This window comes from Macaca mulatta, chromosome 12 (assembly GCF_049350105.2).
Source record: "Macaca mulatta isolate MMU2019108-1 chromosome 12, T2T-MMU8v2.0, whole genome shotgun sequence".
Taxonomy (NCBI): domain Eukaryota; kingdom Metazoa; phylum Chordata; class Mammalia; order Primates; family Cercopithecidae; genus Macaca; species Macaca mulatta.
Genome location: NC_133417.1, coordinates 121,755,749 through 121,781,211, shown reverse-complemented (window position 1 = coordinate 121,781,211; position 25,463 = coordinate 121,755,749). Strand labels below are relative to the sequence as shown.

The following is a 25,463-nucleotide window of genomic DNA, read 5'->3' as shown; positions in this document are numbered from 1 at the left end:
ATGTTTAGAGGCGAGGTCTAGCCTCCTTCAGGATAAAGGAGACAGAGGCCCAGCCGGCTGCACAAACCCACCTGCTGCATGCAGCTGGACAGGGAGCCCCATGAGGTCAACAGAAGACCTGTCCAGTAAACCCACAGAACTGGGAAAACTAATAAATCGTGCTCGTTTGATGCCGTTAAGTTTTGAAGTGGGTTGTTACACAGAATAGATGAGCAGCTTGTTGAAAGATCGTTTTTAAGAAACACCTTATAAACAACCTCCTGCATGTTCTCCACATCCCAGCAAAACCCCCTCCTTTCCCCTACTGTTAATTCTTTTTCTTTCAAACTAGAACAAACTTTCAGCCTTTTTTCTCTTTTTTTTCTATCCAAGGGGAAATGTCTATATTCATTTGCTCTCTTCCATCCTTGGGGCCGGAACCTGTGGGGATACAATAAAGGCATAAGCAAAGTCACCTTCAGCCTCTAGTGTGTGTGTGTTGGGGTGTGTCTCCTGAGAAAAACAGAACTTTCATCTCAGAAAAAAATTTCAGTTTGTCTAGGCTGCTAAGGAAGATGTCTTCAAGAAGGAGAATGCCTTTCTTGACCGCATGGTCAACAACAAAAAAATGACCAGGCATAGTGAGTCATGCCTGCAATGCAGCTATTTGGGAGGGTGAAGTGGGAGGACCATTTGAACTCACTTGAGCCCAGAGGTTGAGGCTGCAGTAAGCCATAGTTGTGCCACTGCACTCCAGCCTGAGTAATAGAGTAAGACCCTGTCAGAAAGAAGACAAAGAAAGAAGCAAGCAAGCAAGCAAGCAAGAGAAAGAAGAAAGAAAGAAAGAAAGAAAGAAAGAAAGAAAGAAAGAAAGAAAGAAAGAAAGAAAGAAAGAAAGAAAGAAGAGAAAGAAAGAAAAGAAAGAAAACTGTAGATACTGAATAGTGACATGTGTGATCTGCTTGTTGCTAAGATATCAATTGTATGTTGGTCTTTTTCTGCTTCCCTTCTTTTCCTTCTCTGTTTTATCCCTAATCTCTATTCTATGAGGTTTAGAATGTAGTTATTCTAGCACTCTCTATTTCCTAAGGACCCACAAAAGGAAACAGAATAGAGTCCATGAAGACTTTCTGAGGAGTTCACCTACTGACGGTCCATCTCCAGTCCACTGAAGGTAAGAGGGCCTGTATGAATGACCTTGGTATGTCTTGATATGACCTTGATATGTTCCTGATTGTATTACTTTTTTTTTCCATAGCACATAAAACATCCTACTGCAGAAATTAGAGAAAGCAAGATTATCTTATGAGAAACACAATCTCGCCTCTTAAAGATGAAAGGACTGCACCTTGAGAGGCCCTTCCTGTTGAGTTGTCATCTGAACAAATCAGAGTGGTGGTTGAGGACACCAGATGTGTTATTTCCTGCCACAGCAAATTGGAGGGCTCACACTGTTCCACTGCAATTGAATTTGTTGATTATCTTTGCAAGAGGGAGAAGCTTAGCATCAGTGAAGACATTGGTATTTGGTAGGTATTCATTTAATCTCTGCTCAATCTTATATAATAAGTTATATTATTCTCTCCCTTGGGGCGGCATTTTGCAGTTTTTTTCATAAAGGCAATTCAAACGGGGTAGAGTCCTGAAAAAAGAAAATCAGACTTGTAAGAAATAGCACTATAGAAGCCATAATAAAATTTTTTCTCAGCTGGGCATGGTGACTCATGCCTTTAATCCCAGCACTTTGGGAGGCTGAGGTGGGAGGATCACGAGGTCAGGAGTTCAAGACCATCCTGGCTAACGTGGTGAAACCCCGTCTCTACTAAAAATACAAAAATCAACCAGGTATGGTGGCATGCACCTGTACTCCCAGCTACTCGGGAGACTGAGGCAGGAGAATCGCTTGAACCCAGGCGGTGGAGGTTGCAGTGAGCCGAGATCGCGGCAGTGCACTCCAGCCTGGGGGACAGAGTAAGAAAAAAAAAAGTTCTCAGGAGTGAACTCAGGTGAAAACAGATAATAGCTGGTCTAAAAAATTTTCAGATTAAAGTAGTTTTTTAATATCATGTGGAATTGAATATGGTAGTTTCAATCTACCAATAATACAAGAGTTACAACAGTTTCCAACATTGAGTGTGCGTGTGTGTGTGTGTGTCACTCTGTTGACATCCCGGTGTGTTCCTCCTTATGCCAGTGCATGCCAGCTATATGTCTGGGCAAGAGGAAGGGCTGGCTCTGAAACTTTCCCAGTATGATAACGCTGCTCTTTGGCAGAGGCCGCCCACTCTCTTTTGCTACAGAGAGCACACAACCCTTCTTTTGCCCTGTGTAATCTATTAGCACCACCAGTATTAGCTAGACAGTGTTTCTACCCAACGAGAAGCTAATGTGTGATGAGTGCTTATTCCCACCTCCTGACACCACATATGCACACTCACACATGCCCAATCTTCTCTGAGCCCCTTGGATGTTTGTTACTTATCCAAGTTGAGATGTTGAATAGGAAGTAGGATTTGCAAGTCAGGAATTCTGGGTAGAGGACAGATCTAGGGGTAAAAATGGATGAGTCATCAGCATATTGAGGCTCTACAGAATGTGCAGTGCAACTACACAGATTGGTGAAGTGTTCAGAGGATTCGAGGCTCTGGAGTTGGCTCTGCCACCATGAAACTGGTTACCATAAATGTGATTCTTCTCTATGTGAGCCTATGTCTTCCCATTTGTAGAATAAAGGGATGGGAGAATGGCATTTCTAAGGTTCCTTCCAGCTAAAACATGTTTGTGACTTTAGGATTCTAATTGCTAAAGTGTCCCCTACCCTCAAAGAACTCACTATCCCCTGGGTTGAGCAGGCCACAAGCCAATCAGTCGTAGGAGCAATGGGGCAACACAGCAGGAGCCTGCCACACTAGTCGCCCGGCAGTGGGAACGACCATCCTGCACTGGAGTCGCCAGGAAATGGTGTGGATTGGAGGCCACCAGATCCACAGAGACTTTTAGCTGGGTCTCATTCTCAGTCCTTTGTGGTGCTGTTCGCTGCCTTGCAATTCTAATAATCTGTAGGTCTAGTCAAAATTTCACCCTGTCTCTAGGACTTGGTGCTTTGATCTGTAAAAAGAAGAGATTGAGCCAGATGATTTCTGTTTCCATAGAAGAGTACTAGCCCAAATATTTTGAGTCTGTGGTTGCCTGCAGACTACCAAGAACCTTAAAACTGGTTTCATGATTTTGGGTATTCCGGAAGTTTCAATAGTTTTCAAGAAAGTTAGAGGTTCTGGGATCTGGGTCATTTTTCTTCTGAGCTACCACGCTATCTATCTTTGGATGGAACCTACACCGTTGTCTTTCCACCAGGTAAACCTCCAGATACACAAACACTGCAGAGGCTGTGGGTCAGAGAGCAAGAGCTAATTGCTGCACTGGAGTCTGAGCATAAGGGCTGACTTGGGTCCCTAACGGGAGCTATCAAACCCTTTGGCCATCAAAAAAATATATACCTACTTGATAAGAAACTGAACCTGAATAACATTAATAATAATAATAATAGTAACTATTCCTTGAATGCTTACAATATGCCAGATATAATGCTAAGCACCCAATAAGAATCTCATTTAATATTTGCAACCTTCTGAGGTTGGTATTATTATTTCCATAATACAGATTGCAAAGTAAAGTTCAAAGGCTTAAGTAATTTGCCCTAAGCCCCTCAACCAATAAGTGACAGATCTGGATCTGGGAATGAAATCCAGGTCTGTCCTACTCCAGGATGCCTGAGTAACCATCCTGCTACACTCTCAGAGTCCTGAGTTGACTTTGAAAGAAGCTTTTATTCATCATGTCTGCATTAGCAGGACTGCTCAGTTAGACCACAATGTTCCAGATTTATAGGCCCCCAGGATAAACTATGCAGAGTTTCTGTATTTATTACCCCATCTCTGCCTGTGTTCATGTCTCAGCCAGCACCCTCTTTCCCAACCCATGGAGGTCTCTGGGCCATGCTGACATGCCTGGTTTATAAACTCACTGGCTCTACATTCTTTAGCCCTTTCATTCGGTGTCATAAATTCTTTTTTTTTTTTTTTTGAGATGGAGTTTTGCTCTTGTTGCCCAGGCTAGAGCGCAATGGCGTGATCTCGGCTCACCGCAACCCCTGCCTCCCGGGTTCAAATGATTCTCCTGCCTCAGTCTCCTGAGTAGCTGGGATTACAGGTATGCACCACCACGCCCAGTTAATTTTGTATTTTTAGTAGAGATGGGGTTTCTCCATGTTGGTCAGGTCTCGAACTCCCAACCTCAGATGATCCGCCCACCTCAGCCTCCCAAAATGCTGGGATTACAGGCATGAGCCACCGCGCCTGGCCTGGTGTCCTAAACTCTTTAGGAGGCTGCAGGAAGGGGAGAGAAAGCAAGGTGGGCTGAAGGTTAAAGACTGGGCACAGGGCTATCAAAAAATGTGATACACAAGCTCTTTATGTGACCCTAGGACTTTTAAAACCCCAATTATAGTGCCCTTGGTCATCCTGATATGGAGATTATGAACTTGGGCTTTGGCATCAGCTAGACCTGGGTTCTAATCATAGTTCTAAAGCCTTTTCCAAGTTACTTCCCTTCTCTACATCTCAGTTCCCTCATCTGTACCATGAGTAGGAATAAGTCCATCCAAGTTTGTTTTTAGCATTCCCGGAGATCACACATCTGCAGGGTTCAGCACAGGAAATGTTCCAAACTTGTAGCGGCTATTTGTAGTACACCCTCATTGGCCGCCAGCCTAGTTCCTTCTCACTTTTTCCATGCTGGGCAAGTTGGTGCACTGCCCTTTCTGATAGGTCAAAAGCTGGACTGCCTCTGGAACTCTCTTTGATGTGGCTCCTCTTCCCATTTTATGAGCAGAAATGGGTGGAATGACCTTGAAAAGAAGCATGATTAAGCACTTTTAGCTAAGCACCCACTGTGTACAGAACACAAAATTAGGCATAGAGGAACTGTGTTCTCACAGAGTAGAGCATCCAGTTGAAGAGCTAAGACCAATACTCCAAAAGGATTAGGCCATAAGAACACAGGACTGTGCGTAACCAAGTGCTATGTGGGCACAGAGGACAATTGCTCAAGCTGCTTAAAACTCTAAGCCAGTGGTTCATCCAGATCCCTGACAGAACGATCTCAGAGGCCTAGGAACCTGAGGAATCTCATAGCTGGTTATATATGCACATTATCTGTAAGAGTCAGGATTGCATTGCTGGCACCCTGGGTGGGTACATGGGCAGTGGCAACGATTTGTGTGTGGGCTGCTGTTTCCATTCCCAGAGGGCAGAGCTCATGTTTGGGCTTGGAGGGTGTTTCCTACTCAATAAACAAAAAGTGGCCGCAACAGGACTGGGGCAAAACAGTGAGGGGAAAGAGCACGGAACTAGATGTCCAGAGACCTGGGTCTTAATTCCATCCTGAGCACTAACTCCTCGTACAACCTTGAGCAAGTCCTTTGCCCTTCTGTTTATAAAATGAGGTGGGTGGATCAGGAGTTCTCAAACTGCTCCATGCTACCCTGGGGTTCTAGAAATTCTGGAGCTCAAGGGCATCAGTGGGTCAAGAGGACAGGTGAGAGGTGGATCGGGACTCCAGGCTGCCTCTCTCTCTACTTCGTCTGCCTTCAACCAGAGCAGTCTACCTATATCTTTTTACATATTAAGTTTCTTTTCTTGGAAAATCACCTAATTTATCTCCCTCCTCATCACTTCCACTTACACATAGGCCAAATGAGTCCCAGAGAGCTGAAGCAACTTGGTCAAAGCGACCCAGTGTGTGGCAGAGACTATACTAAAGTCTCCTTTGTGATAATGCTGACAATTATTTATTGTCCAGGGAAAAATGGCACTCCCCATCTCTTACAGATATGGAAGGAAATTATGATTCCTAAATTCTGAAATGGGGCAAGGTAAGGGAGAGAGGAGGGGCTGAGCGCCTGCTCATGACAAAGCACACCTGAGCACCAGTTCTGACAAAGACCACCTGAATTCTGGGCAGTGCTCAAAGGAGAAGCCGGCATGCAACTGGGGCCTTGAAACTCCACTCCCTGGTGACAAAGAAGGGGGCCCGAGCACTCCCTGTTGACAAAGAAGGGGGCCCAAGCCCAGGAAAAGAGCTCCATGAGTCCCTCTGAGGACTTTCTAGAGTGGCTGTCACTTTCACCACCATCAGCCTCTGAGTCACTCCCAAAAGTCAGTACACTACGTGATGAAGGTTCCTTTTCCCTTTTTTAAAAAAATTAATAGACTTTATTTTTTACAGAAAAATTGAGCAGAAAATACATAGAGCTCCCATATACCTCCCTCCTCTTTTGCATTGGTGTGGTACATTTGTTACCATGAGTGAGCCAATATTGACACACTATTTTTAACTAAAGTTCACAATTTACATTGTTTACACTGTCTTCCAAAGTGGCTGTACCATTTGGCATCGAGCAGAAAATAGAGTTCCTTGTCCTCTGAGTCAGGGTTCACTCTTTGTGCTATACATTGTACAGGTTTTGACAAACACATAATGTCATGTGCCCACTGTTTCAGTATTTTACAGAATGGTTTCACTGCCCTAAAAACCTCCCATGCTCCACCTATCCGTTTCTCTCTTCTTTTCCTCTATTCCCAGGCTCTGGGAAACCACTGATCTTATAACTTACTCTATGGTTTTGCCTTTTCCAGAATGTCATCAAGTTGGAATCATACAGATTTCAGATTGGTTTCTTTCACTAAGCAATATGCATGTAAGTTTCCTCCCTGTATTTTCATTGTTTTGATAGCTCACTTCTTTTTATCGCTGAATAAGATTCCATTGTATGGATATACCACAGTTTGTGTATTCATTCACAAATGGATGCTGAAGGTCATCTTTTTTACTTCTAAATTCTGGCAATGATGAATAAATCTGCTATAAACATTCACGTTTGTAGCACATGTTTGTGTGGACATAAGTTTTCTACTCATTTAGGTAAATACCTAGGAGTGTGATTGCTGGATCGTGCATTAAGACTATGTTTAACTTTGTAAGAAACTGCCAACTGTCTTCCAAAGTAGTTGTACTATTTTGCATTCTCACTGTCATAGTGGGTTGGTTTGTTTGTCTTAAAACAGAGTCTTGCTCTGTTGCCTAGGCTGGAGTGCAGTGGTGTGATCTCAGCTCACTGCAAACTCTGCCTCCTGGGTTCAGCGATTCTTGTGCCTCAGCCTCCTGAGTAGCTGGGATTACAGATGTGTATCACCACACCTGGCTAATTTTGTATTTTCAGTAGAGACAGCATTTCACTATGTTTCCTAGGCTTGTCTTGAACTCCTAGCCTCAAGTGATCCACCTGCCTCAGTTTCCCAAAGTGCTGGGATTACCGGCATGAGCCACCATGCCAGGCCTGTCATAGTGTTTTCATTTGCTAAAAATGTCATTAAGTGGCCTTCTAAGTAAAGAAAAATTAAAACTAAATTATTACCATGAATTTTACTGTTTATACTGTGAAATACAAATATATGTATTTCACAGTATAAACGTTAACTCAAGGCTGGGTGCTGTGCTATGATCCTAGCACTTTGGGGGCCAAGGCAGGAGAATTGCTTGAGTACAGGAATTCAAGACCAGCCTGGGCAACATAGCAAGACCCCATCTCTACCAAAACAAAACAAAACAACAAACAAACAAACAAACAAAATTAGCCGGAGGTGGTGGTGGCATGCAGATATAGTCCTAGCTACTTGGGAGGCTAAGGCAGAAGGTTCACTTGAGCCCAGGAGTTCAAGGTTTCAGTGAGCTATGATTGCACCACTGTACTCCAGCCTGGAAAATGAAGCAAGACCCTGTTTCTGAAAAAAAAAAAAAAAAAGAATCACTGAAATTACACAATTTGTATTTTGTAGCTCATACATGCATAGGTATTTCATTCTTGCCAGAAAAGTAGAAACACTGCACAGACTTAAGTGTTTTTGATAAATGTGCATTCTACCAGCATTCTCTACTTTCCATTTACTTTTTCTGTTTCTTAAAATTCCATATTTTATTTCAAATTCTACCTTCAATTTAATGAGAAGTAAGGAAGGACTCAGAGGACAAGAAACTATACATTGCCCTGCGTTTTTCTTTCCTTCCATATCATCAGTTTCGCAAAAGTAGTTGGCTGACACAGGGAAGTAACAGGACTAAGGAAGCTTCCTCGGTTGTTCTGTTTCTTAAGAAGATCACCATTGCCTTCTTTCTGCATCTGAAATAAGCTCTTATTTGAATAGAAAGCACAGCCTTGCAGCGTGGTCAGCACCCACTTACTCAGTCATATTCACGTTAATAGGGAACAGGAGTAGGGAATCTCTCTGTTCACTGAGACTCAAAGCCATCAGCTTCCAGACCATGCTTATCTTACACCTGCTTGAGTCTCTCTGAGCCACCATGCATGGTATGTCCACTGGAATTGGGTGTTCACAGGGCATCCCAAGTGCTCTATCTGAATGGGGTGGCAAGGAATGGAGGACACACACATCGCAAATGCCTCCTCTGCTCATGAACGTGCCCCATTGTTCTACCAGTCTTCACTTACAAAACATTTATCAAAGATAAATGTATTACAGATTTCAAGATGGCCAGCGGAACATGCACTGGGCCCTTCTGAACACAGGCCCCATTAGACAGCACAGGTTGTAAAGATGTGAAGCTGGCCCTAAGTTTCCTTAAACTTTATCTGTTCTGCTCCACTGCAGGTCACAGCTCTCTCTTGACATAGGAGGAGGGAACTTCTTCCTGTCATGTGCCTAATGGTCAAACCAGGACCCCGAACATGATCCTAAGTCCTCACTCTCTCTCAAAGTCCACATTCAATCACCAACTCCTACCAATTCCCCTGCAGAAGCACCCCTTTAATTTTCCCACTTTCCACTTCACCACTGCCACCTGGGTCTGCCTGCAACGGCTGCAAAGGCTGCATGATGGATTTCCCTGCCTCCTGTTTCTCTCCTCTAATGGAATCCCCAGACAACAGCCAGAGTGAGCTTCCTAAAAAGAAAATCTAATCAGGTTACTTTCCTGCATAAAACATTTCAATGCCCCCAAAGTCCTCGAGATCAAGGCTTATTCTGCATGGCTTACAGGATTCCTTCTGGTCTGGCCTGACATTCCAACAACATTTGTCATGGTTCACCTCTCATTTTGGTGCTCCATAAAAATTGAACAATGTACACTTCTTTGAATACCCTTTTCTCAGCAACTCTTACTTTATTCTTCACAAGCCTCAGATATTACTTCTCCCCATTGCTATAAGTGCCATTACATAATACTTTCAGAGCTGTATCATAATTACTTATCTGCCTCTTGCACTAGATTCTAAGCTCCAGAGAGCAGGGGCTTGGTCTGGGATTACTGTAGTGTCCCCAGTGCACTGAGTACAGTGACTGTCACATTGTCATCACTCAATAAAAAAATGTATTGCAAGAACAAGCTCTCTCTCAATCTCCCTGAGCCAGATGTGTCCTCATGTCATAGGCCAATGAGATCAAAGCTTCTGAGTGGGCGGTGGGGTGAATTGGGTGGTACCCAGCCCATCTCCTCATTTCCCTGGGCCAGCCTTTGCTAATTCACTCACATTTCTTGGCAGGTTGTGCATGACGCTTTACTGGGGCTTCTTGGGCAGATGTTTTTCAACTTTCCATTTGTCAACAACGGCTCAGGAAAATGGAGAATACATAAAAATACCAACCTGTATATAAAATCAGAGTTTTCAGGGACATTCTCTCAGCCCAGAAACACCCTTGTTTGACCCAATCTGAAGTTTTTCCAAGTAGGGTCAGTCTGACCAAGCAACAGAGAGGGCAAATAAAGTGGGATAATTTATGCCATTTCCAGAATATATGTCCACATTGCACACAGGCTGGTTAATCTGCAGTGAAATAGCAAGCATTTGCACAAACTAATTTAACACTTTTCTCAAACACCTCAGATTGTTGCAGAACCTCTCTGTGCTATTAAAGAGAGGTTAAGAAAGGAAAGAACAAACAAAACACACACAAAAAATAGCAGTTTGAAGTTGAAAACAAAGAGTCTCACAATAGCTTCATTTCCATACCATAGTCACTGCAAAATCATCCTTTGAAAATTGCTTTTTAGTTAACAAGCCTATTTATCTTGTTTCATTGGATCCTTGTAACAATGCAAGAGGTCCTTGAAGTTTTCTGTACCAAGTCCAAATTCTCCATCTGCTTTTAAAGTCATCCTTGATCTCAGCCTCTGCTTGTGCCCCTACCTGTGTCGCCTTCAATTGGCCACAGGTTTCTCATTATGCAGTCTCCATACCTAGGTCACAGATCCTGGGAACAGTCCTATTCCTGTGATCTCCATGGCTTCTCCCTTGGCATGCTCTACTATAGTAGAGCTCAGTCTTTTCTCTCTGGTTTCTTTTATAAAGTGTATAGAGTGTGTACCTTTATGAAGTATATATCTAAAAGAGCATTTGGTTTTATTTATCTATTTTGAGGTTCATCATTGTGACTCTTGAATGTAAAAAAAAAATTTTTTTTTTTGGAGACAGAGTCTTGCTGTATCACACAGGCTGGAGTGCAGTGGTATGATCATAGCTCACTGCAACCTCAGCTCCTGAGCTCAAGTGATCCTCCTACCTCAGCATCCCAAGTAGCTACGACTACAGACACACTCCACTGTGCCTGGTTAATATTTTAAATTTTTGTAAAGATGGGGTCTCTCTTTGTTGCCCAGGCTGGTCTAGAGCTCCTAGACTCCAGCAATCCTCCTGCCATAGCCACCCGTAGTGCTGCAATTACAGATGTGAGCCACCGCACCCTGCCTGAATCTAAACATTCCTATCTTTCATCGGTTCTCAGCCACCTTCTCTTCAAACATTGCCTCACCCCATTCTCTCTGTTTTCTCTCCTGGAAGTCCTCTGAAATATATGTTAGACTTTCTCATTTTATTCTCCATGTCTCCTAATATCTCTTTCAGAATTTTCATCTCTGGTCACCATCCAGATACTTTCCCACATTTAGCACCAAGTTTTCTAATTGTTTCTCAACTATGCCTAATCTACTATTTAATCTGTTCATTGAGTTCTAAAGTTTAAAGAATATTTTTCTTATTTCCAAGAAAGGGTAGTATTTGTTTTACTTTTTTTTTTTTTTTTTTTTGAGACGGAGTCGCACTCTGTTACCCAGGCTGGAGTGCAGTGGCGCGATCTTGGCTCACTGCAAGCTCTGCCTCCTGGGTTCATGCCATTCTCCTGCCTTAGCCTCCCAAGTAGCTGGGACTACAGGCACCCGCCACCATGCCCAGCTAATTTTTTTGTATTTTTTAGTAGAGACAGGGTTTCACCATGTTAGCCAGGATGGTCTCGATCTCCTGACCTCGTGATCCACCTGCCTTGGCCTCCCAAAGTGCTGGGATTACAGGCGTGAGCCACCGTGCCCAGCGGTATTTGTTTTACTTTTAAAGCCTGTCTGATTTTATTCATTTATGTTTTTCAAGCTTTATTTTATATTATTAATCATTTTAACATACTTTAATTATCTCCTCTGATGGTTGTATAATCTAAGGCTCTTGAAAGTCTAATCCTGTTGTTTGTTGGGTCTGCAGACTTTTGCTTATGTTTTTTCCTTCAGTGTTGTATGATTTCAGATTGTGAGCTCATCTTCAGCAGGACTTTAATCTGGAGAAACTAGTGTAATCAAACTGCTTGCTTCTAACAGAGTATAACTGGCCCATACCAAACTTTATGTTACTTCTTAGCTCAGGGGTTTCCAGGTTGTGCGGGAATTGTTTATTTAAACCCCAAACCCACGAAAGGCTCATGCCAGTGGTTCTGAATTCTTAAGGGAGACATTTCCCCCTCTTGAGCTAAAGCTCAGTTCAAGATAAACATACTTTCTTCTCATTTCTTTCTGCTAGGGATTGACATCTTATGCAATTTTTAAAAGGACATTGTCCTTCCAGGGTCCTGGCTTTAGGTTGACATCTCAGTGCCAACACACCACCTCCCACAGGCTCAAGAATTTGTTTCCTGTCCCTGAACAGTATTAAAGCCTGAGCATCTGTGCAAATAAGACCAGCTCTAATACCAATACCACTCTCATCTGTGGTAACTGTAAGAGACAGCCAATGTGCTTGCTTTCCTAGTTTTCAGTTCTCTCTTGATTTCTAGCTCCTGGGAATTTTTGTGCAGTCAGCTTTGTTAATAACAGATAGTATTTCTTGTTTATAAGCACCAGGCGCCATGTTAAGTGCTTATTGTATGCCTTAACCCATTTAACTCCTGTTGCACCCCTTGAGGTGTGCCATTATTATCAGTCCTGTTTTCATATAAGAAAATTGAGGCATAGATAGGTAAAGTAACTGCCCAAGGTCTTAAGGCGGTTAAGGGATTAAGCTCAGATTGGAAGCTTAGGCCAAATGACCTCAGAGCCCATGCCCCCCCTTTTTTTTTTTTTTAGACAGAGTCTCGCTCTGTCACCCAGGCTGAAGTGCAGTGGCCGGATCTCGGCTCACTGCAAGCTCCACCTCCTGGGTTTATGCCATTCTCCTGCCTCAGCTTCCCGAGTAGCTGGGACTACAGGCGCCCGCCACCTTGCCCAGCTAGTTTTTTTGTATTTTTGTAGTAGAGACGAGGTTTCACTGTGTTAGCCAGGATGGTCTCAATCTTCTGACCTCATGATCCACCTGTCTCGGCCTCCCAAAGTGCTGGGATTACAGGCTTGAGCCACCACGCCCGGCCAGCATGCTCTTAACTCATACTTTTTATTGCCTTAATTATGTTAGATATAGTGAACTCCAAGTTTTTCTTCAAAGAATCAATGTGTCAGTATGTTTAGCTCTCTTATTCTTTGATTCTCCATTTTTAACTTTCTGGTTCTCTTTGCTCTCTTGCCTCTAGCTTCAGTAAACAACTTTCTTGCCAGTTCTAATTAGTAGTTCACATCTGTTCCCCTGGTCACCTGCTTTGGCCTGAGCCATCCTGAGTCACCTGTTCTTTAAACACTCTTCCCGCCAAACTGCTGACCCTGCCACTCCAGCTCATACTCCTGCTCTCTCTACTAAAAATAACAAAAAATTAGCCAGGCATGGTGGCAGATGCCTATAGTCCCAGCTGAGGCAGGAGAATGGCATGAACCCTGGAGGCGGAGGTTGCAGTGAGCAGAGATTGCACCACTGCACTCCAGCCTGGGTGACAGAGCAAGACTCCGTCTCAAAACAAAACAAAACAAAACAAAAACAGCCAATCAGAATTAGTTTAGACTGTGTGGTCCAACCCTAGCCAATAGGGGAACAACACAGCAGTAGGAGCTACCTGCATCAGGAATAAGAACCCCTTCCCTTCCCCTATCCAGGTGTGCTCTCACCATTACTCCATCTGTGAGTCGCACCCTTCTATAGAGGTAAAGAATTGCCTTGCTGAGAAAATTAAATTTATGTTCAAGTGCTATTTCTTTGCAGCACTGAGGAATAAGTATTTGTTTCTAACTATTAGGATATTTAGGTGTTTTTCTAACAGGAAACAATTTAGATTCCATATTGTAGTTTCACTGTATTTCTCCCCAAACATCTGAATCAAGAATAACTGCATGAATAGGTGTGCTTTCTGTCAAACTGACAGCCTGACAATTATTTTAGCTGGTAGCACAGAGAAAAAGTTGAAGCCTGCACTTTGGGGAAGAAGCCAAAATCCAGGCTCCATCATGAACTGCTAATTCCATCTGCTAACTCAAAGAAAATGACTTACAGCTGAAGAAATTGGAGTATCTTTGAGTTGTCAGGGTCTTTACAGACAGTCCTTATCAAAAGGTGGTCTATGGACCATCTGCATCAGAATCAGCCCAAGGCACTTCTTTAAAATGCAGATTACCCCGAACGTAATAATTCTGAATTCCTGGGGTCAGGTCCAGGAATCTACCTTTTAAAATAAGCTCTCCACCAGGTTCTAATTAGAATGTGCATGGGGGTTTGAGAACCACTCACTGCTCAGTGTTTGCTTTGGAGCCCAACCTGGGACCACAAGAGGCACACCAAAGCCTTCTTACCTTCCTTTCATGATGTGGCACCACACACTCAATGCACAGATGAGGGAGCAAGCCCATGAATGTGGCCTTCTACTGGGGTTCCATGGATCTTGGGTTCCTGCCATACCACTACTACTAATTACATTACTATCCTACCATTAACTGCACTATGCTGTAAGGAATGGTCTTGACTGCTGTCTATTTCCCCATACAGTCTGTGAAGGTAGAAAATGCTCTTTGGCTGGCTTTACATCCTTGATACATAGCATGGGGCCTGACATGTAGTAATCACTCAATGCTTGTTGAATGAATGAATAAATTGTTTGAACTGCTTAAGAGCCCCCTACTCATCAATGATGTGAATGAATAAATTGATTTGAACTGCTCAAGAGCCTCCTACTAATCAATGATGTGGTGAGGGCTAGAACCTCAGTCTTTAATTACCCAAGAGGCCTTTAAATCTTCCAACTCTGCTATTCCAGCAGTCATTTTTCTCCCACTCTTTTGGGAGCATATGGAATTTCCTTTTTGCCAAGAGAAGGTTCGAGATATGGGATAGCAATGCATTCCTTCTTACTCCCCTGAATCCCACTGAGACACTGGATTTGTTATCCAGTAGCTAACTGGGTGGGGGGTGGGGAGGCGGGGGAGTGAGGGTAGGGCAAGGGCAGACATTGAGAAGCTGTAATGTGAGAATCATCTGGAAGTGTTGTAGCCTGGACAGCGATGAAAACGGCCCAGCAGCTCCAAGACAGACTTCATCATTGTTGGTCCTTGAAGGCAGGGAAGCTGGGCCAAGATGCTACGAGGCTCCTAACAATCTTTCCTTTCCGAACAAGGCTCTTTAACTTGCAGGTGTGTCCCCGTCCCTACAGCACAGTGAAGCATGGCAAAAGGACCCTATGTCAGGAAAGCTAACCCCCATTACCTGCCAACACTACTCAGTGGAAGGGACAGTCCAGCAGGCTGGTATCTCTCCAAGGATCCACCTTCCTTCTTCAAACCAGGGTTTGAACCAGCTCCTGGGTCCAAGTTTAGCCCACTCTTCCAGTTTGTTATTTATGAAACATGTTTGATTCCAGCTCTATGTGCCAGATTCTCTGAAGGTTACTGAGATGAGTAGGACTTGGGCCGCGCCCTGACGGTTTAGACTAGAAGACAGGCATTCACACTCACTGCCAGGTCATCATTCAGGGAACAGCTTCAGGCTCGCAGCGAGGCCTCACCTTCTCGTGCCTGAACAGCTTCAACCCCTTTGATGTTTCTCTGCAGGTGCCACATCATGGAGATTGTTATTTTAATGCTCACAGTGCCTACGTGATGTGGGACACCCAGTTCCAGCAGCGACCCACATGCTTGAGTGCCATGTAATCGCAGGCCTCCCAGCAGAGTTTTCCCGCACAGGAATCTAGAAACAGCACCCACCTCCCACCTCCCTCACACCGTCTCACTCCTGCCTGTCTCTCTCTGCAGTCTCTCTGTCTCCTTTTCTTTTACCTTTGGCTCACACTCCACTACATGTCTAAGTTTTCACTAATCTGGAAGCCTCTTGTGTTGTTGATTCAGGGTGGTTGTAGTGAGGCTGAGAATTCTTAGCAGTTAACCATCATGTTACCTTCCGCCCTCACAGGGTCTCCAAGGGGATTAAGGAAGCTGGGGCTTCTTAGGACACCAGGACACCAGACACGAGGTGGCCTACTTAGCAGGTGCCTGTGCTGTGCCCATGAACACTTGTGTTCATCCATTTGTTTACATGCATTTATCCAAGACAAGAGGGGACATACTGGTTTGTGTGTAGACGGAAAACTTTAGGAATGCAGTGGAGGCATGATGCAGCAATGTTCTTTCTCCAGGTCCTGCTTTTCTCTGCTCATCTCAGTTCTGCTCACTCTGCTTGGCTCCACCTCAGACCTGTTCTCCCTGGGGGCAGCAAGATGGCCCTGGCAGCCCCGGTTCCCACTCCCAGCCCCATTCCAATTCCAATGAAAGCGTCAGAATTGAAGCCTTTTTTTTTTTCTTCTTCTTTTGAGACGGAGTTTCTCTCTTGTTGCCCAGGCTGGAGTGCAATGGTGTGATCTCGGCTCACTGCAACCTCCTGCTCCCAGGTTCAAGTGATTCTCCTGCCTCAGCCTCCCAAGTAGCTGGGATTACAGGCATGTGCCACCACGCCTGGCTAATTTGTATTTTTAGTAGAGAGAGTTTCTCCATGCTGGTCTCGAACTTCCGATCTCAGGCGATCCGCCCTCCTCAGCCTCCCAAAGTGCTGGGACTACAGGCATGAGCCACCGCACCCAGCCTAAAATGAAGCTTTTTTTTTTTTTTTTTTTAGACAGAGTCTCGCTCTTTTGCCCAGGCTGGAGTGCAGTGGTGCTGTCTCGGCTCACTGCAAGCTCTGTCTTCCGGGTTCACGCCATTCTCCTGCCTCAGCCTCCTGAGTAGCTGGGACTACAGGCACCCGTCGCCATGCCCGGCTAATTTTTTGTATTTTTAGTAGAGACGGGGTTTCACCATGTTAGCCAGGATGGTCTCGATCTCCTGACCTCGTGATCCGCCCGCCTCGGCCTCCCAAAATGCTGGGATTACAGGCGTGAGCCACTGTGCCCAGCAAAATGAAGCTTTTAATGGCAAAGGACAAAACGTGATATCAGAAAGTTTTCAGATGGCTCTTGCATTTGCTATACTACACCAACTTGGTGCTTGGCATCTGTCTTTCACCAGACAGTATGTTCCATTAAGGCAAGAATCTATCTTTCTTATCTATCGTTGCATCCTTGACACCTAGCACCATGTAGGGAACATAGCATCAAAAACAGTTGCTGAGGCCAGGTGCGGTGGCTCACGCCTATAATCCCAGCACTTTGGGAGGCCGAGGCGGGCAGATCACAAGGTCAGGAGATTGAGACTATCCTGGCTAACACAGTGAAACCCTGTCTCTACTAAAAATACAAAAAATTAGACGGGTGTGGTGGCATGCTCCTGTAGTCCCAGCTATTTGGGAGGCTGAAGCAGAAGAATCGCTTGAAACAGAAGGCAGAGGTTGCAGTGAGCCGAGATCACACCACTGCACTCCAGCCTGGGCAACAGAGCGAGACTCCATCTCAAAACAACAACAACAACAACAACAACAACAACAACAACAAAACTGTTGCTGAAGGAAGAGAAAGAGGAAAGAAGGGTTAACTTGAATAGGGGCTGGGCTCTGGGTATTCTTACCCCAGAGAAGTCTTGCTCACCCAAAGGCTCCCATTCTATGACCTCATAGAATAGGAAATCATCAGGCTCAGTCCAGGCACGGTGGCTCATGCCTAGAATTCCAGCACTTTGAGAGACAGAGGAGGGAGTCTCACTTGAGCCCAGGAGTTGGAGATCAGCCCAGGCAACATAGCAAAACCTGTCTCTATTAGAAAAAAGAAAAAAAAAAAAGTTAAAAGAAATTTAAAAAAAAAATCATCAGGCTCTCAAAAAGTCTCCGAAGTACACCAGAGGGAAAAATAAGAATAACTGTGCCCCAAGATCCAGGCATAGGAGAGCAAGCGTGCTTCTTTCTGAAACAAGCAGCCATACTGGATGCACTCTCCTAGGCGGGCTGGATGACCATGTAGTGGAAGTCAGCCTCTGTCTATTCCAGGAAGGGAAAGTTGAGCTGGAGGTAGAACGATGGTCCATCTAGGGGAAAAGATAATCAACTCTCTGGCCTCATTTTAGTTTGAACTAGATCTACGTTTGCTCTCCAGCTTGGCAGAACAATGTTAACAAATGCCTTTCTTTTTCATCCAAATATTCCCCAGATGGTTTCACGAGTCCCTGAATGGTGTATGTTTTGGCATAAATCTACCCGCAGGACCTTTAAGAGGTCATATCCCTAAGCAAATTCAATAAAACAAAATGAGCAAGTCCTTGGGACAAACTGGAATTGTCTCCAAATCTAATATTGAGGCCTGATGCACTTTTTCAAAATGGAAGCCACCCCAGTAGCCCCTCCAGAAAAGGTGTTGAATTTATTCATCCATGAAAGCAGAGGGCTGGAAGTGCAGCAAAACTAAGGGTTGGAGAAACTCTTTTCTCCCAACCAACAAAACCAAGCAAGTTTGAGAGAAGGAAAGAGTTATTCTTGATTGAGAAGAGGTGGATGAACCTGGGAGGGAAGCAGAAGAGAGACGAGAAAAGTTTCTTACCCCCTGGTTCAGTGAAATGGAGAGAAGGGAGAATAGGGGAGGGGGAGGGGAGGGGAGAGGAAGGGGAAGGGAGGGGAGGGGAAGGGGAAAGGAAGAGGAAGATGGGTACATAGAAAGACCTGCAGGGCCACTAGAACACCTTCTCCTGGGCCTAGGAGGAGAGCTTGCCTAAATTCCCCTGAATCCCCTTCATGAAAAAGGTCAGTCTTCCTGGGCGAAGACCACAGAAGTCCACAAGAGGCTGCCTCCTGGGACATTATGGAAACGGGCTGTGGGCAGGCAGACTAGAGAGGCATTTCAGCAATGGTTTGACCTGGTATGTGAAAATTTTTTCTGCTTAGATAGTTGGCAAATATTTTCAAGGCAAAATGGAATTTATTAACAGAAGATATTTGTCAAGGATTGTTCTCTCCCCCAGCAACGGCCCCCTGCCACCCTATTCTTCATTTTTTATTTTATTTTTGAAACTTCTTCTTCCAAGGATAGAGGACTTCATCAACAAGGTTCTTTCATCTTCCTTTGTTGTTTGGATCCTTAAGCCTGGCTTGAAAGAAGAGGGAGAAGTCTTCAGGGGAAATGCTCCCTGCGCTGACCCACAGGATGGCTTCCTTCAACAAATGCAGGTATCAGCTCTCTATCCTGGGAAGAGCCTGGGCTGATAATGAATTGTCATTCCAGGGGAATTCATTTTGTTCACCCTGGCATGGGCTTTGGGGGCCCACAAACCTGAGTCTGAATCCATAATCCCCTAATTATTAGCCATGTGGCTTTCATCTTAGTGAACCTACGTCCATTTCCGTAGGAGTAGAGCAAGGGGAGAATAGGTGTTGGCTTTTGCCATTGTTAGGAGGATTCAGTGAGATGGTACATGTTCAGTGTCTGGTACAAGGTCTGACCCAGAGTGAAACCTCAGTACATGTCAGTTCTGTTCCTTCCAATACAGGATAGAGACCCTAATGGGAGCCTGCTCATGGGCTACTCAGCTAAGCATTAGAATATGGCAGCTTTAGGTATCACTTAATACAGGTAAGAATCCAGCCTTCACAAAACCTACAGATAACCAGAGGCAGCAAAAATAGGTAATATTCATTGAGGGTTTACTAAGGACCAAGTGTTCTAAACATTTTACCTGTGTGAACTTACTTAACCTTCACTAGAATCCTATTATTATGCCCAAAGCAAGAGAATGGCTGAACTAGCATTGGAAGCCAGCCCACCTGGCTCTCCAGCCAACTTTCTTAACATCACTGCAGCAATGGAAGGGAACCACTGGATTAAATCATTTCAGACATTGAACAGGGGTTGAGAGATTGGCTCTTTCAGGCCCTTGTTTTGCAGAGAAGAAAAGCAAAGCCCAGAGAGGGAAATTCCCACCCAAGGCCTTAAAGCTGCTGGTGGTGGAGTAGCTCCTGGTGTCTCAGGCCAGTGTCTTGCCACTGTCAAGGAGAGGAATGGCCAAACCACTGGGGAGAGAGACTGTGTTATTGACCACACTGTCTATGAGAATGGCAATTCCCTAATGGAATTTTATGCAAATTTAACCCACACAAAAGGCCAATCATTTTTTTTCAGCCACCTTTGATTAGCTGCCTGCTACAAGAGAAACATCAGGAGGTGCATATTGCCATGGGGGGAACTAAAGATGGAGGATCCCTCATTTGTGGAACTGGGAATGGGCTTTGGGTCACATGAGGCTCATCCCTGATGAGCTAGAACGTGGCAGTTACCTGAATCCAGAAACCGATGTTAGGCTCTGTATGGACGTGCAGAGGAAGAAGGACCTGTCACTACGTCTACAGAGGGGTCAGCAAAGACACACTTGCAATGACCCTAAGAAACCATGGGCAAGTCTCCATTTTTTTTCCTCAGCCAAACCTGTATGCACTGGTACAGCCAAACCAATTATTAAAATATTGAAAAACTTCTGTATCCCTTGGGAAATAGCCACTACCATGAGCCCCTCTAGTGCCCTTCTCTCCTGGCACCTTCAGACCTCCCTGAGTCCAGCAACGAAAGGGTTAACACTTGCCCCAGCAGAGGGCCTCTGGGAGCCTCCTGCCTTCAGAGCTGTCTGTTAAGACTGGTCTAGGACTAGATTCATTCTTACTGTTTTTAAATAGCTTGAATGTCACCTCCAGATGAAGCTCCCCGAAAAGAATGAGACATCTAAATAGAGCCACGTGGGGTCCATCTGGGGTGGCTCCCCGGAGGACAAATTTTGCAAAGGAAATCTGAAGGGGTAAGAGATGCAATTTAGTGGCTAGGAGAGTGAGGGTTTGGACAAAGCTCTGATTAAGGAGCAATCCTCCTGTGGCATGCTAGGGTTTAAACACAGGGTTCAGAGTGGCATGCATATCCCTCTGCCCTCGGCTGCCCTCTGCGCACTGCTCCTGTCACAGACTCTGAGGAGAGGCCTAGCAGCCAGTGGCCGCCTTATTAATACTCCTTGATCTGCCACACTCCCTCCCCTCATCACACAGACTGGGAGCTTATGGTCCTAGACAACATGTGCTGGAAGAATGCAGATCAGAGCAGCACAGAGGACTCCCCGACAACCCACAAATCCTCTGCCCAGCAGGGTTGCCAAAGGTCATCCAAGCAGGGTTGAGGGATGTAGGAGGCTTCACTCAGATTCAGACATTTGCAGAGAAAGAAAAAGGTTCAATAACTTCTGGGGTATGATGTCCCACATTGTGTGACAGCTGGGAAAGGGCTCCTTATCTTCATCTCATCCCCGCTGTTCAAACGGAGAAAGAGCAGACAGGGCTAGGGAGGCAGAAAGAGTGAGGGTGAGACAGAGCCCACTCACCTTCCCCTACACTGCAGTGGAAATGCAGGGCCAGGCTGGCGTGTGTTTCGCTGGCTCTGAAGCCGGACAGTCCTGGGTCCACACCCAGGCTCCACCCTTACCAGCTATCAGACCCCGGGCAGGTTATTTAACCTGTTGGAGCCCAAAGTTTCCTTGTTGATAGAACAGAGATAATAAGAAATCAGGGGCCCTGTGAGGATTGAGTGAAGTCATATATGGAAGGCATCTACCATGTGACTATTGCTGGTTCTCTTCCTTCATCTTATTAGGCCAGGAAACAAAAACTGTCTCCCGAGCCATTCAAAGGTTATAAACTAAGTTTAGGAGATTTTTCTTCCACCAAATACTTTCTCCCATATCTTCACCTGGTTTTTTCTTCCCTTGAACTTCCCAATCCTTGGCCCTTTCCTAGGAATAAAAGGGCGACAGATGCCCAGGCAATAAGGAGATGGTTCCTGCGGCCAAGTAGATATTTCAGAAGGGATGGCTTCTGCCATCTTGTACTGTATATCAAGAACCTCCCAAAAGTTCACAGGGTTTAACCTGGAACTTTGACTTCTAGGAATCAAAGTGAAAACATTCAAGAATTTAAAGGTTCAAAGATTTAGAAGTTTATGTACAAAGCTGTGACACACATACATATGCACACTAACACATATGTGTGGCAATATATATATATATACACACACAAACACACATATATCACAATCTAAATGTCACATAAATTTTGCTAAACGAATTAAAAGAATTATTTATTTATGGTAGAACATTATAAAGAACACTATATATGATAGGACACTGTAATGAAAAATCAGGTTTGAGAAGGTATTTGTTGAGAGAGAGAGAGACCTTGAAATACATAGTACAGTGAAAATTCAAGACCCAGAACTGTATTTATGGGATGATTTCAAACACCCAACAGATGTCTGAATATAGACAAAAGGCTGGAAAGAAATTTGCCTGGATGTGAGTTCTGGTCAACTCTCAGTGTTGGCATTGGAAGTGAGTTTTATTTTCCTCATGAAAGTAATTCATGTCCATGGTAGAAAATTTGAAAAACACAAAATGATATAACACGAAAAGGTGGATTTTAGTTTTAAAATATCTTAAAAGAGGAATGATTAGTCTGCAAGTGATACACACAAAAAATGTCAACAATCAAAACCTTCAGCTCCTTGACTACCAGCTGCAATGTTTGCAACACTATGCTCTGCACACAGCTATGCACACACGCACACACATGCACATGCGCACTCCGAGATTCCACAAAGACATGCAGTGAAGTCCCTTGGTGGGGTTACAGGAGCTGAGGCTGAGATGAAGCTGTCCATTGGAAGAGAAAAGACATGAAAATAGGAGGAGAGGATTGTGAGGAGAAACGAAATGAGAAAAGTGGCGAGTGGGCTTCTAGGAATAAAATTCCTGCTAATCACCATCTTCATTTAGAGAGATGGGCTGAGAGTCTTTTGCCAAAGAAAGAAGAGTCTACAGGATGGCTGGGACAGATGCTATTTTAAGAAAAATATATGAAACCATCTGGAGGCTGAAGGGCTTGTTCACCAGAGCCAGGTGGGCCCATTTTCTATTGCAAATAACAAACCACCCCGAGACATGGTGGCTTATGGGACAGTGGTCATTCATGCATCTGCAGCCTGGGCAGGGCTTGGTGGGGTAGCTCACCTCTGCTCCATGTGCTGTCCGATGGGACGACGTGACTGGGGGTGCCCAGGACAGCAGCCCCCAGTCCTGGCACACTGGTGCTGGTCAGCCGGGAGCACAGCCAGGGCCATGGGCTCCTCTCCACGTGGGCCTCTCCTCCCCAAGGGCTACTTTGGCTTCTTGTGGGCACAGTGGCTGCGTTCCAAGAGTGAGTGTCCCAAGAGACAGGAAGTGAGAGCTGCCAGTGTCTGAAGGCCTGGGCCCAGAAGTTGGCACAGCACTGCATTCATTTGTCAAGTAGTCACAAGGCCAGATTCAGGGCAAGGGGAGACAGATCCCAATTCTTGATGGGAGGAGGGTCAAAGAATTTGGGGGCCACATTTTAAAACTGCCACAGAGGGGGACACACAAGATCAATTCTTGGGGGGCTGCTCCAGCCCAAACCGTTTACAACATCGTAGTGCTCATGAAGGACAGATGGGATGAGAAGTTTGAGGCGTGAGCAACATCACACCATATCCATAAAAAACTGCCTGTTCTGGCCTGGGAGGGAAGCCCAGTTCCTCTCTGGCCCACCTGGCCAGCCCCCACAGCATGGCTCCCTTCAGCCTCTGGGCTCTTCTCCTTCCACCTCTTCTGTCCTTAACAATCCTGAACAACCTCCAGTTCCCACAGGTCCCCAGGGCCTGTGTGAGCAAACGGAACATCCTGCCACTCCTCAGAGCCAGCTATAAACGCCAAATGATGTCAGGGAGCACTCAGGTGTTTCCGGCAAGAGAATTGGCCACTTTCTCTCCATGGGACTGACGAAGCAGAGGAGGGAGCTGGTCGTACTTTGTCTGGCCGGTGTGCAGGTGTGCAGCTATGCCAGGACTGGTCTTCTCCTGGGACTTTAATGCCCATAAACTTCTGAGAGGGGACCTCACAGATGAGTCCAGCCATGAAGGGGTATGAGCCTCAGCACAGGGAAGTGGCTGACTCAGAAAAGAGGGGACTAGAACCCAGTTCTCCCAAGTTGAAGTCAGATGTTCCCTCCACCAGCCCATCTCCTAGGGTGCATTCGTTCCTACTAGCAATGGAGCTTCTACTGTGAGCGAGGCTCTTACACATAAGGGAGCTCATCTTTGATGAGAAAATGTTTCCAGTCCAACACCTCCACCCACAAAACCCCAATAGGGCATCTACACATTTCCTGCAAAGAAGCCACAGCTCAGCAGGGCAGATCTGCAAAGCCAAGGTACACTGGCTCCTGTTCCAGAGCTCAACACCTCTCACCCACCCTACCAAAGGTGAAACTTCTCTAAAGTCCTCAGTGTCACCTTTTGTAAAGAATGAGAACTGTGCTTTCTATGCTGTGATATATTCAAGGTTGATTTTCTATAACAATGATGCTTCAAGTGAATTACCATTAAGTAAAAAGCATGATCCGGGAAGTCACGGTTTCCTGTTCACCATACCACCCCCATATGCCCCAGGACCAGGATAAAAAACACAGCCCAGTGTTGGGGGTTTGCTATAACATTTGAGTTCTGGGACCAGATGGCCCCTGAATCCAGGGATCTGGGCAGGAGAGCCTGGAGCATTAGGGTTCTCTTATAGCCATAGAGCATGCCTTGCCAGGGTCACCCCAAACAGGTGTGCAAGCATCAGGGTGCCCAGGTGAAGGCACAAGTGAAGGCTGAAATTCTGCTTGGGACCGACTGGCCAAAACACCTCCCTCAGGCAGCAGGGACCTGTGCCCCTCATCCTTTTCCACCAGCAAACAGAATTCACCCTCCCAGTGTTCCTGGTGTATGATCTTTTAACAAATGTTTATTGAATACCAACTATGTACCTAAGACTGTCATAGACACTTGAAATAAAGAGAAAAACAAACAAAATCCCTGCCCCTGTGAAACTGATGTGCTAATGGAAGAGGCAATATGATGTCAGGGGTAATAAATTCTCTCAAGAAAAACAGAGTGGGGAGCGGATGGAAGACAGGGAGGCCGCTCTGGACGCACTGGTCTGGGAGAGTCTCTGAGGCGGTGATGTCTACGCAGAGGCCTGAGTGGGGTAAAGGAACCCAAGGAGACATGGTGGCAGTAAGATCCCAGCCAAGGACACATCAAGCCTCAGCGCCCTAGTGGGAGCACATTTGTATTTGAGATTGAAACAAGTGAGCAAGGGAAGAGAAGTAGGAAATGAATCAGAGGCTCCTGCTCTCTACACTGCGTGGGACCTAAAACCAGGAAGATAGTACTAGCATTTAAGTGCTGGGTATATGTCAGGCACCTCTCTTATTCCATTGTTAAAACCACCCTAGGAGGGAATATGTAGGCTCAGAGGAACTACCGGATCACACAATACTGAGTGACTAACGTGGAATTTGAACCCAGGAATGTATGACTGAGCAGCCTGTTCTGTTTCCACTAGAGCCTCCTGGAGACAGGCTTTCTTTCAGGGTCCTGAGGCACTTTTATCTGAGCAGTCACTGTACGGGGCACATCGTCTGACCCACTGTCTGAGCCCAGGAGAAAACTGTGACAAGTGCCTGCCCTTTGGCCATCAGCCGCAACAAAGGCAGACCACAAAGACTCACTCTTACCCATGTCCGGATCCCCCACCTGCCCCTCTTCCCAAGCCCCAAAAGGGCTATGGTTTGTGTACCCATGAGATATCCTGAGGCCAGAACAGAGAGAAACAGGACTGCTAGACAGATCTAGAGTCCCAGCCTTCGAGTACCCTCTTTCTTGGAAGCAAAGGAAGACCAACTGCGAAGTCACATGAAGAGACACAGAAGGGCTGAGCCAAAGCACAGCAAGCATGGTGCCATCTTTTTT

General features: G+C 45.3%; 1 long non-coding RNA gene across 1 annotated transcript; it reads left to right on the top strand.

Annotated features, from left to right (window-relative positions):
* Nucleotides 1–618: 618 nt before the first annotated feature.
* On the top strand, nt 619–24,521 carry LOC114671414 (uncharacterized). Its single transcript, XR_013402145.1, has 5 exons — nt 619–961; nt 1,070–1,153; nt 1,238–1,508; nt 4,066–4,188; nt 18,655–24,521. It is a non-coding gene; the product is annotated as an uncharacterized LOC114671414 (long non-coding RNA).
* The last annotated feature ends 942 nt before the right edge of the window (nt 24,522–25,463 follow it).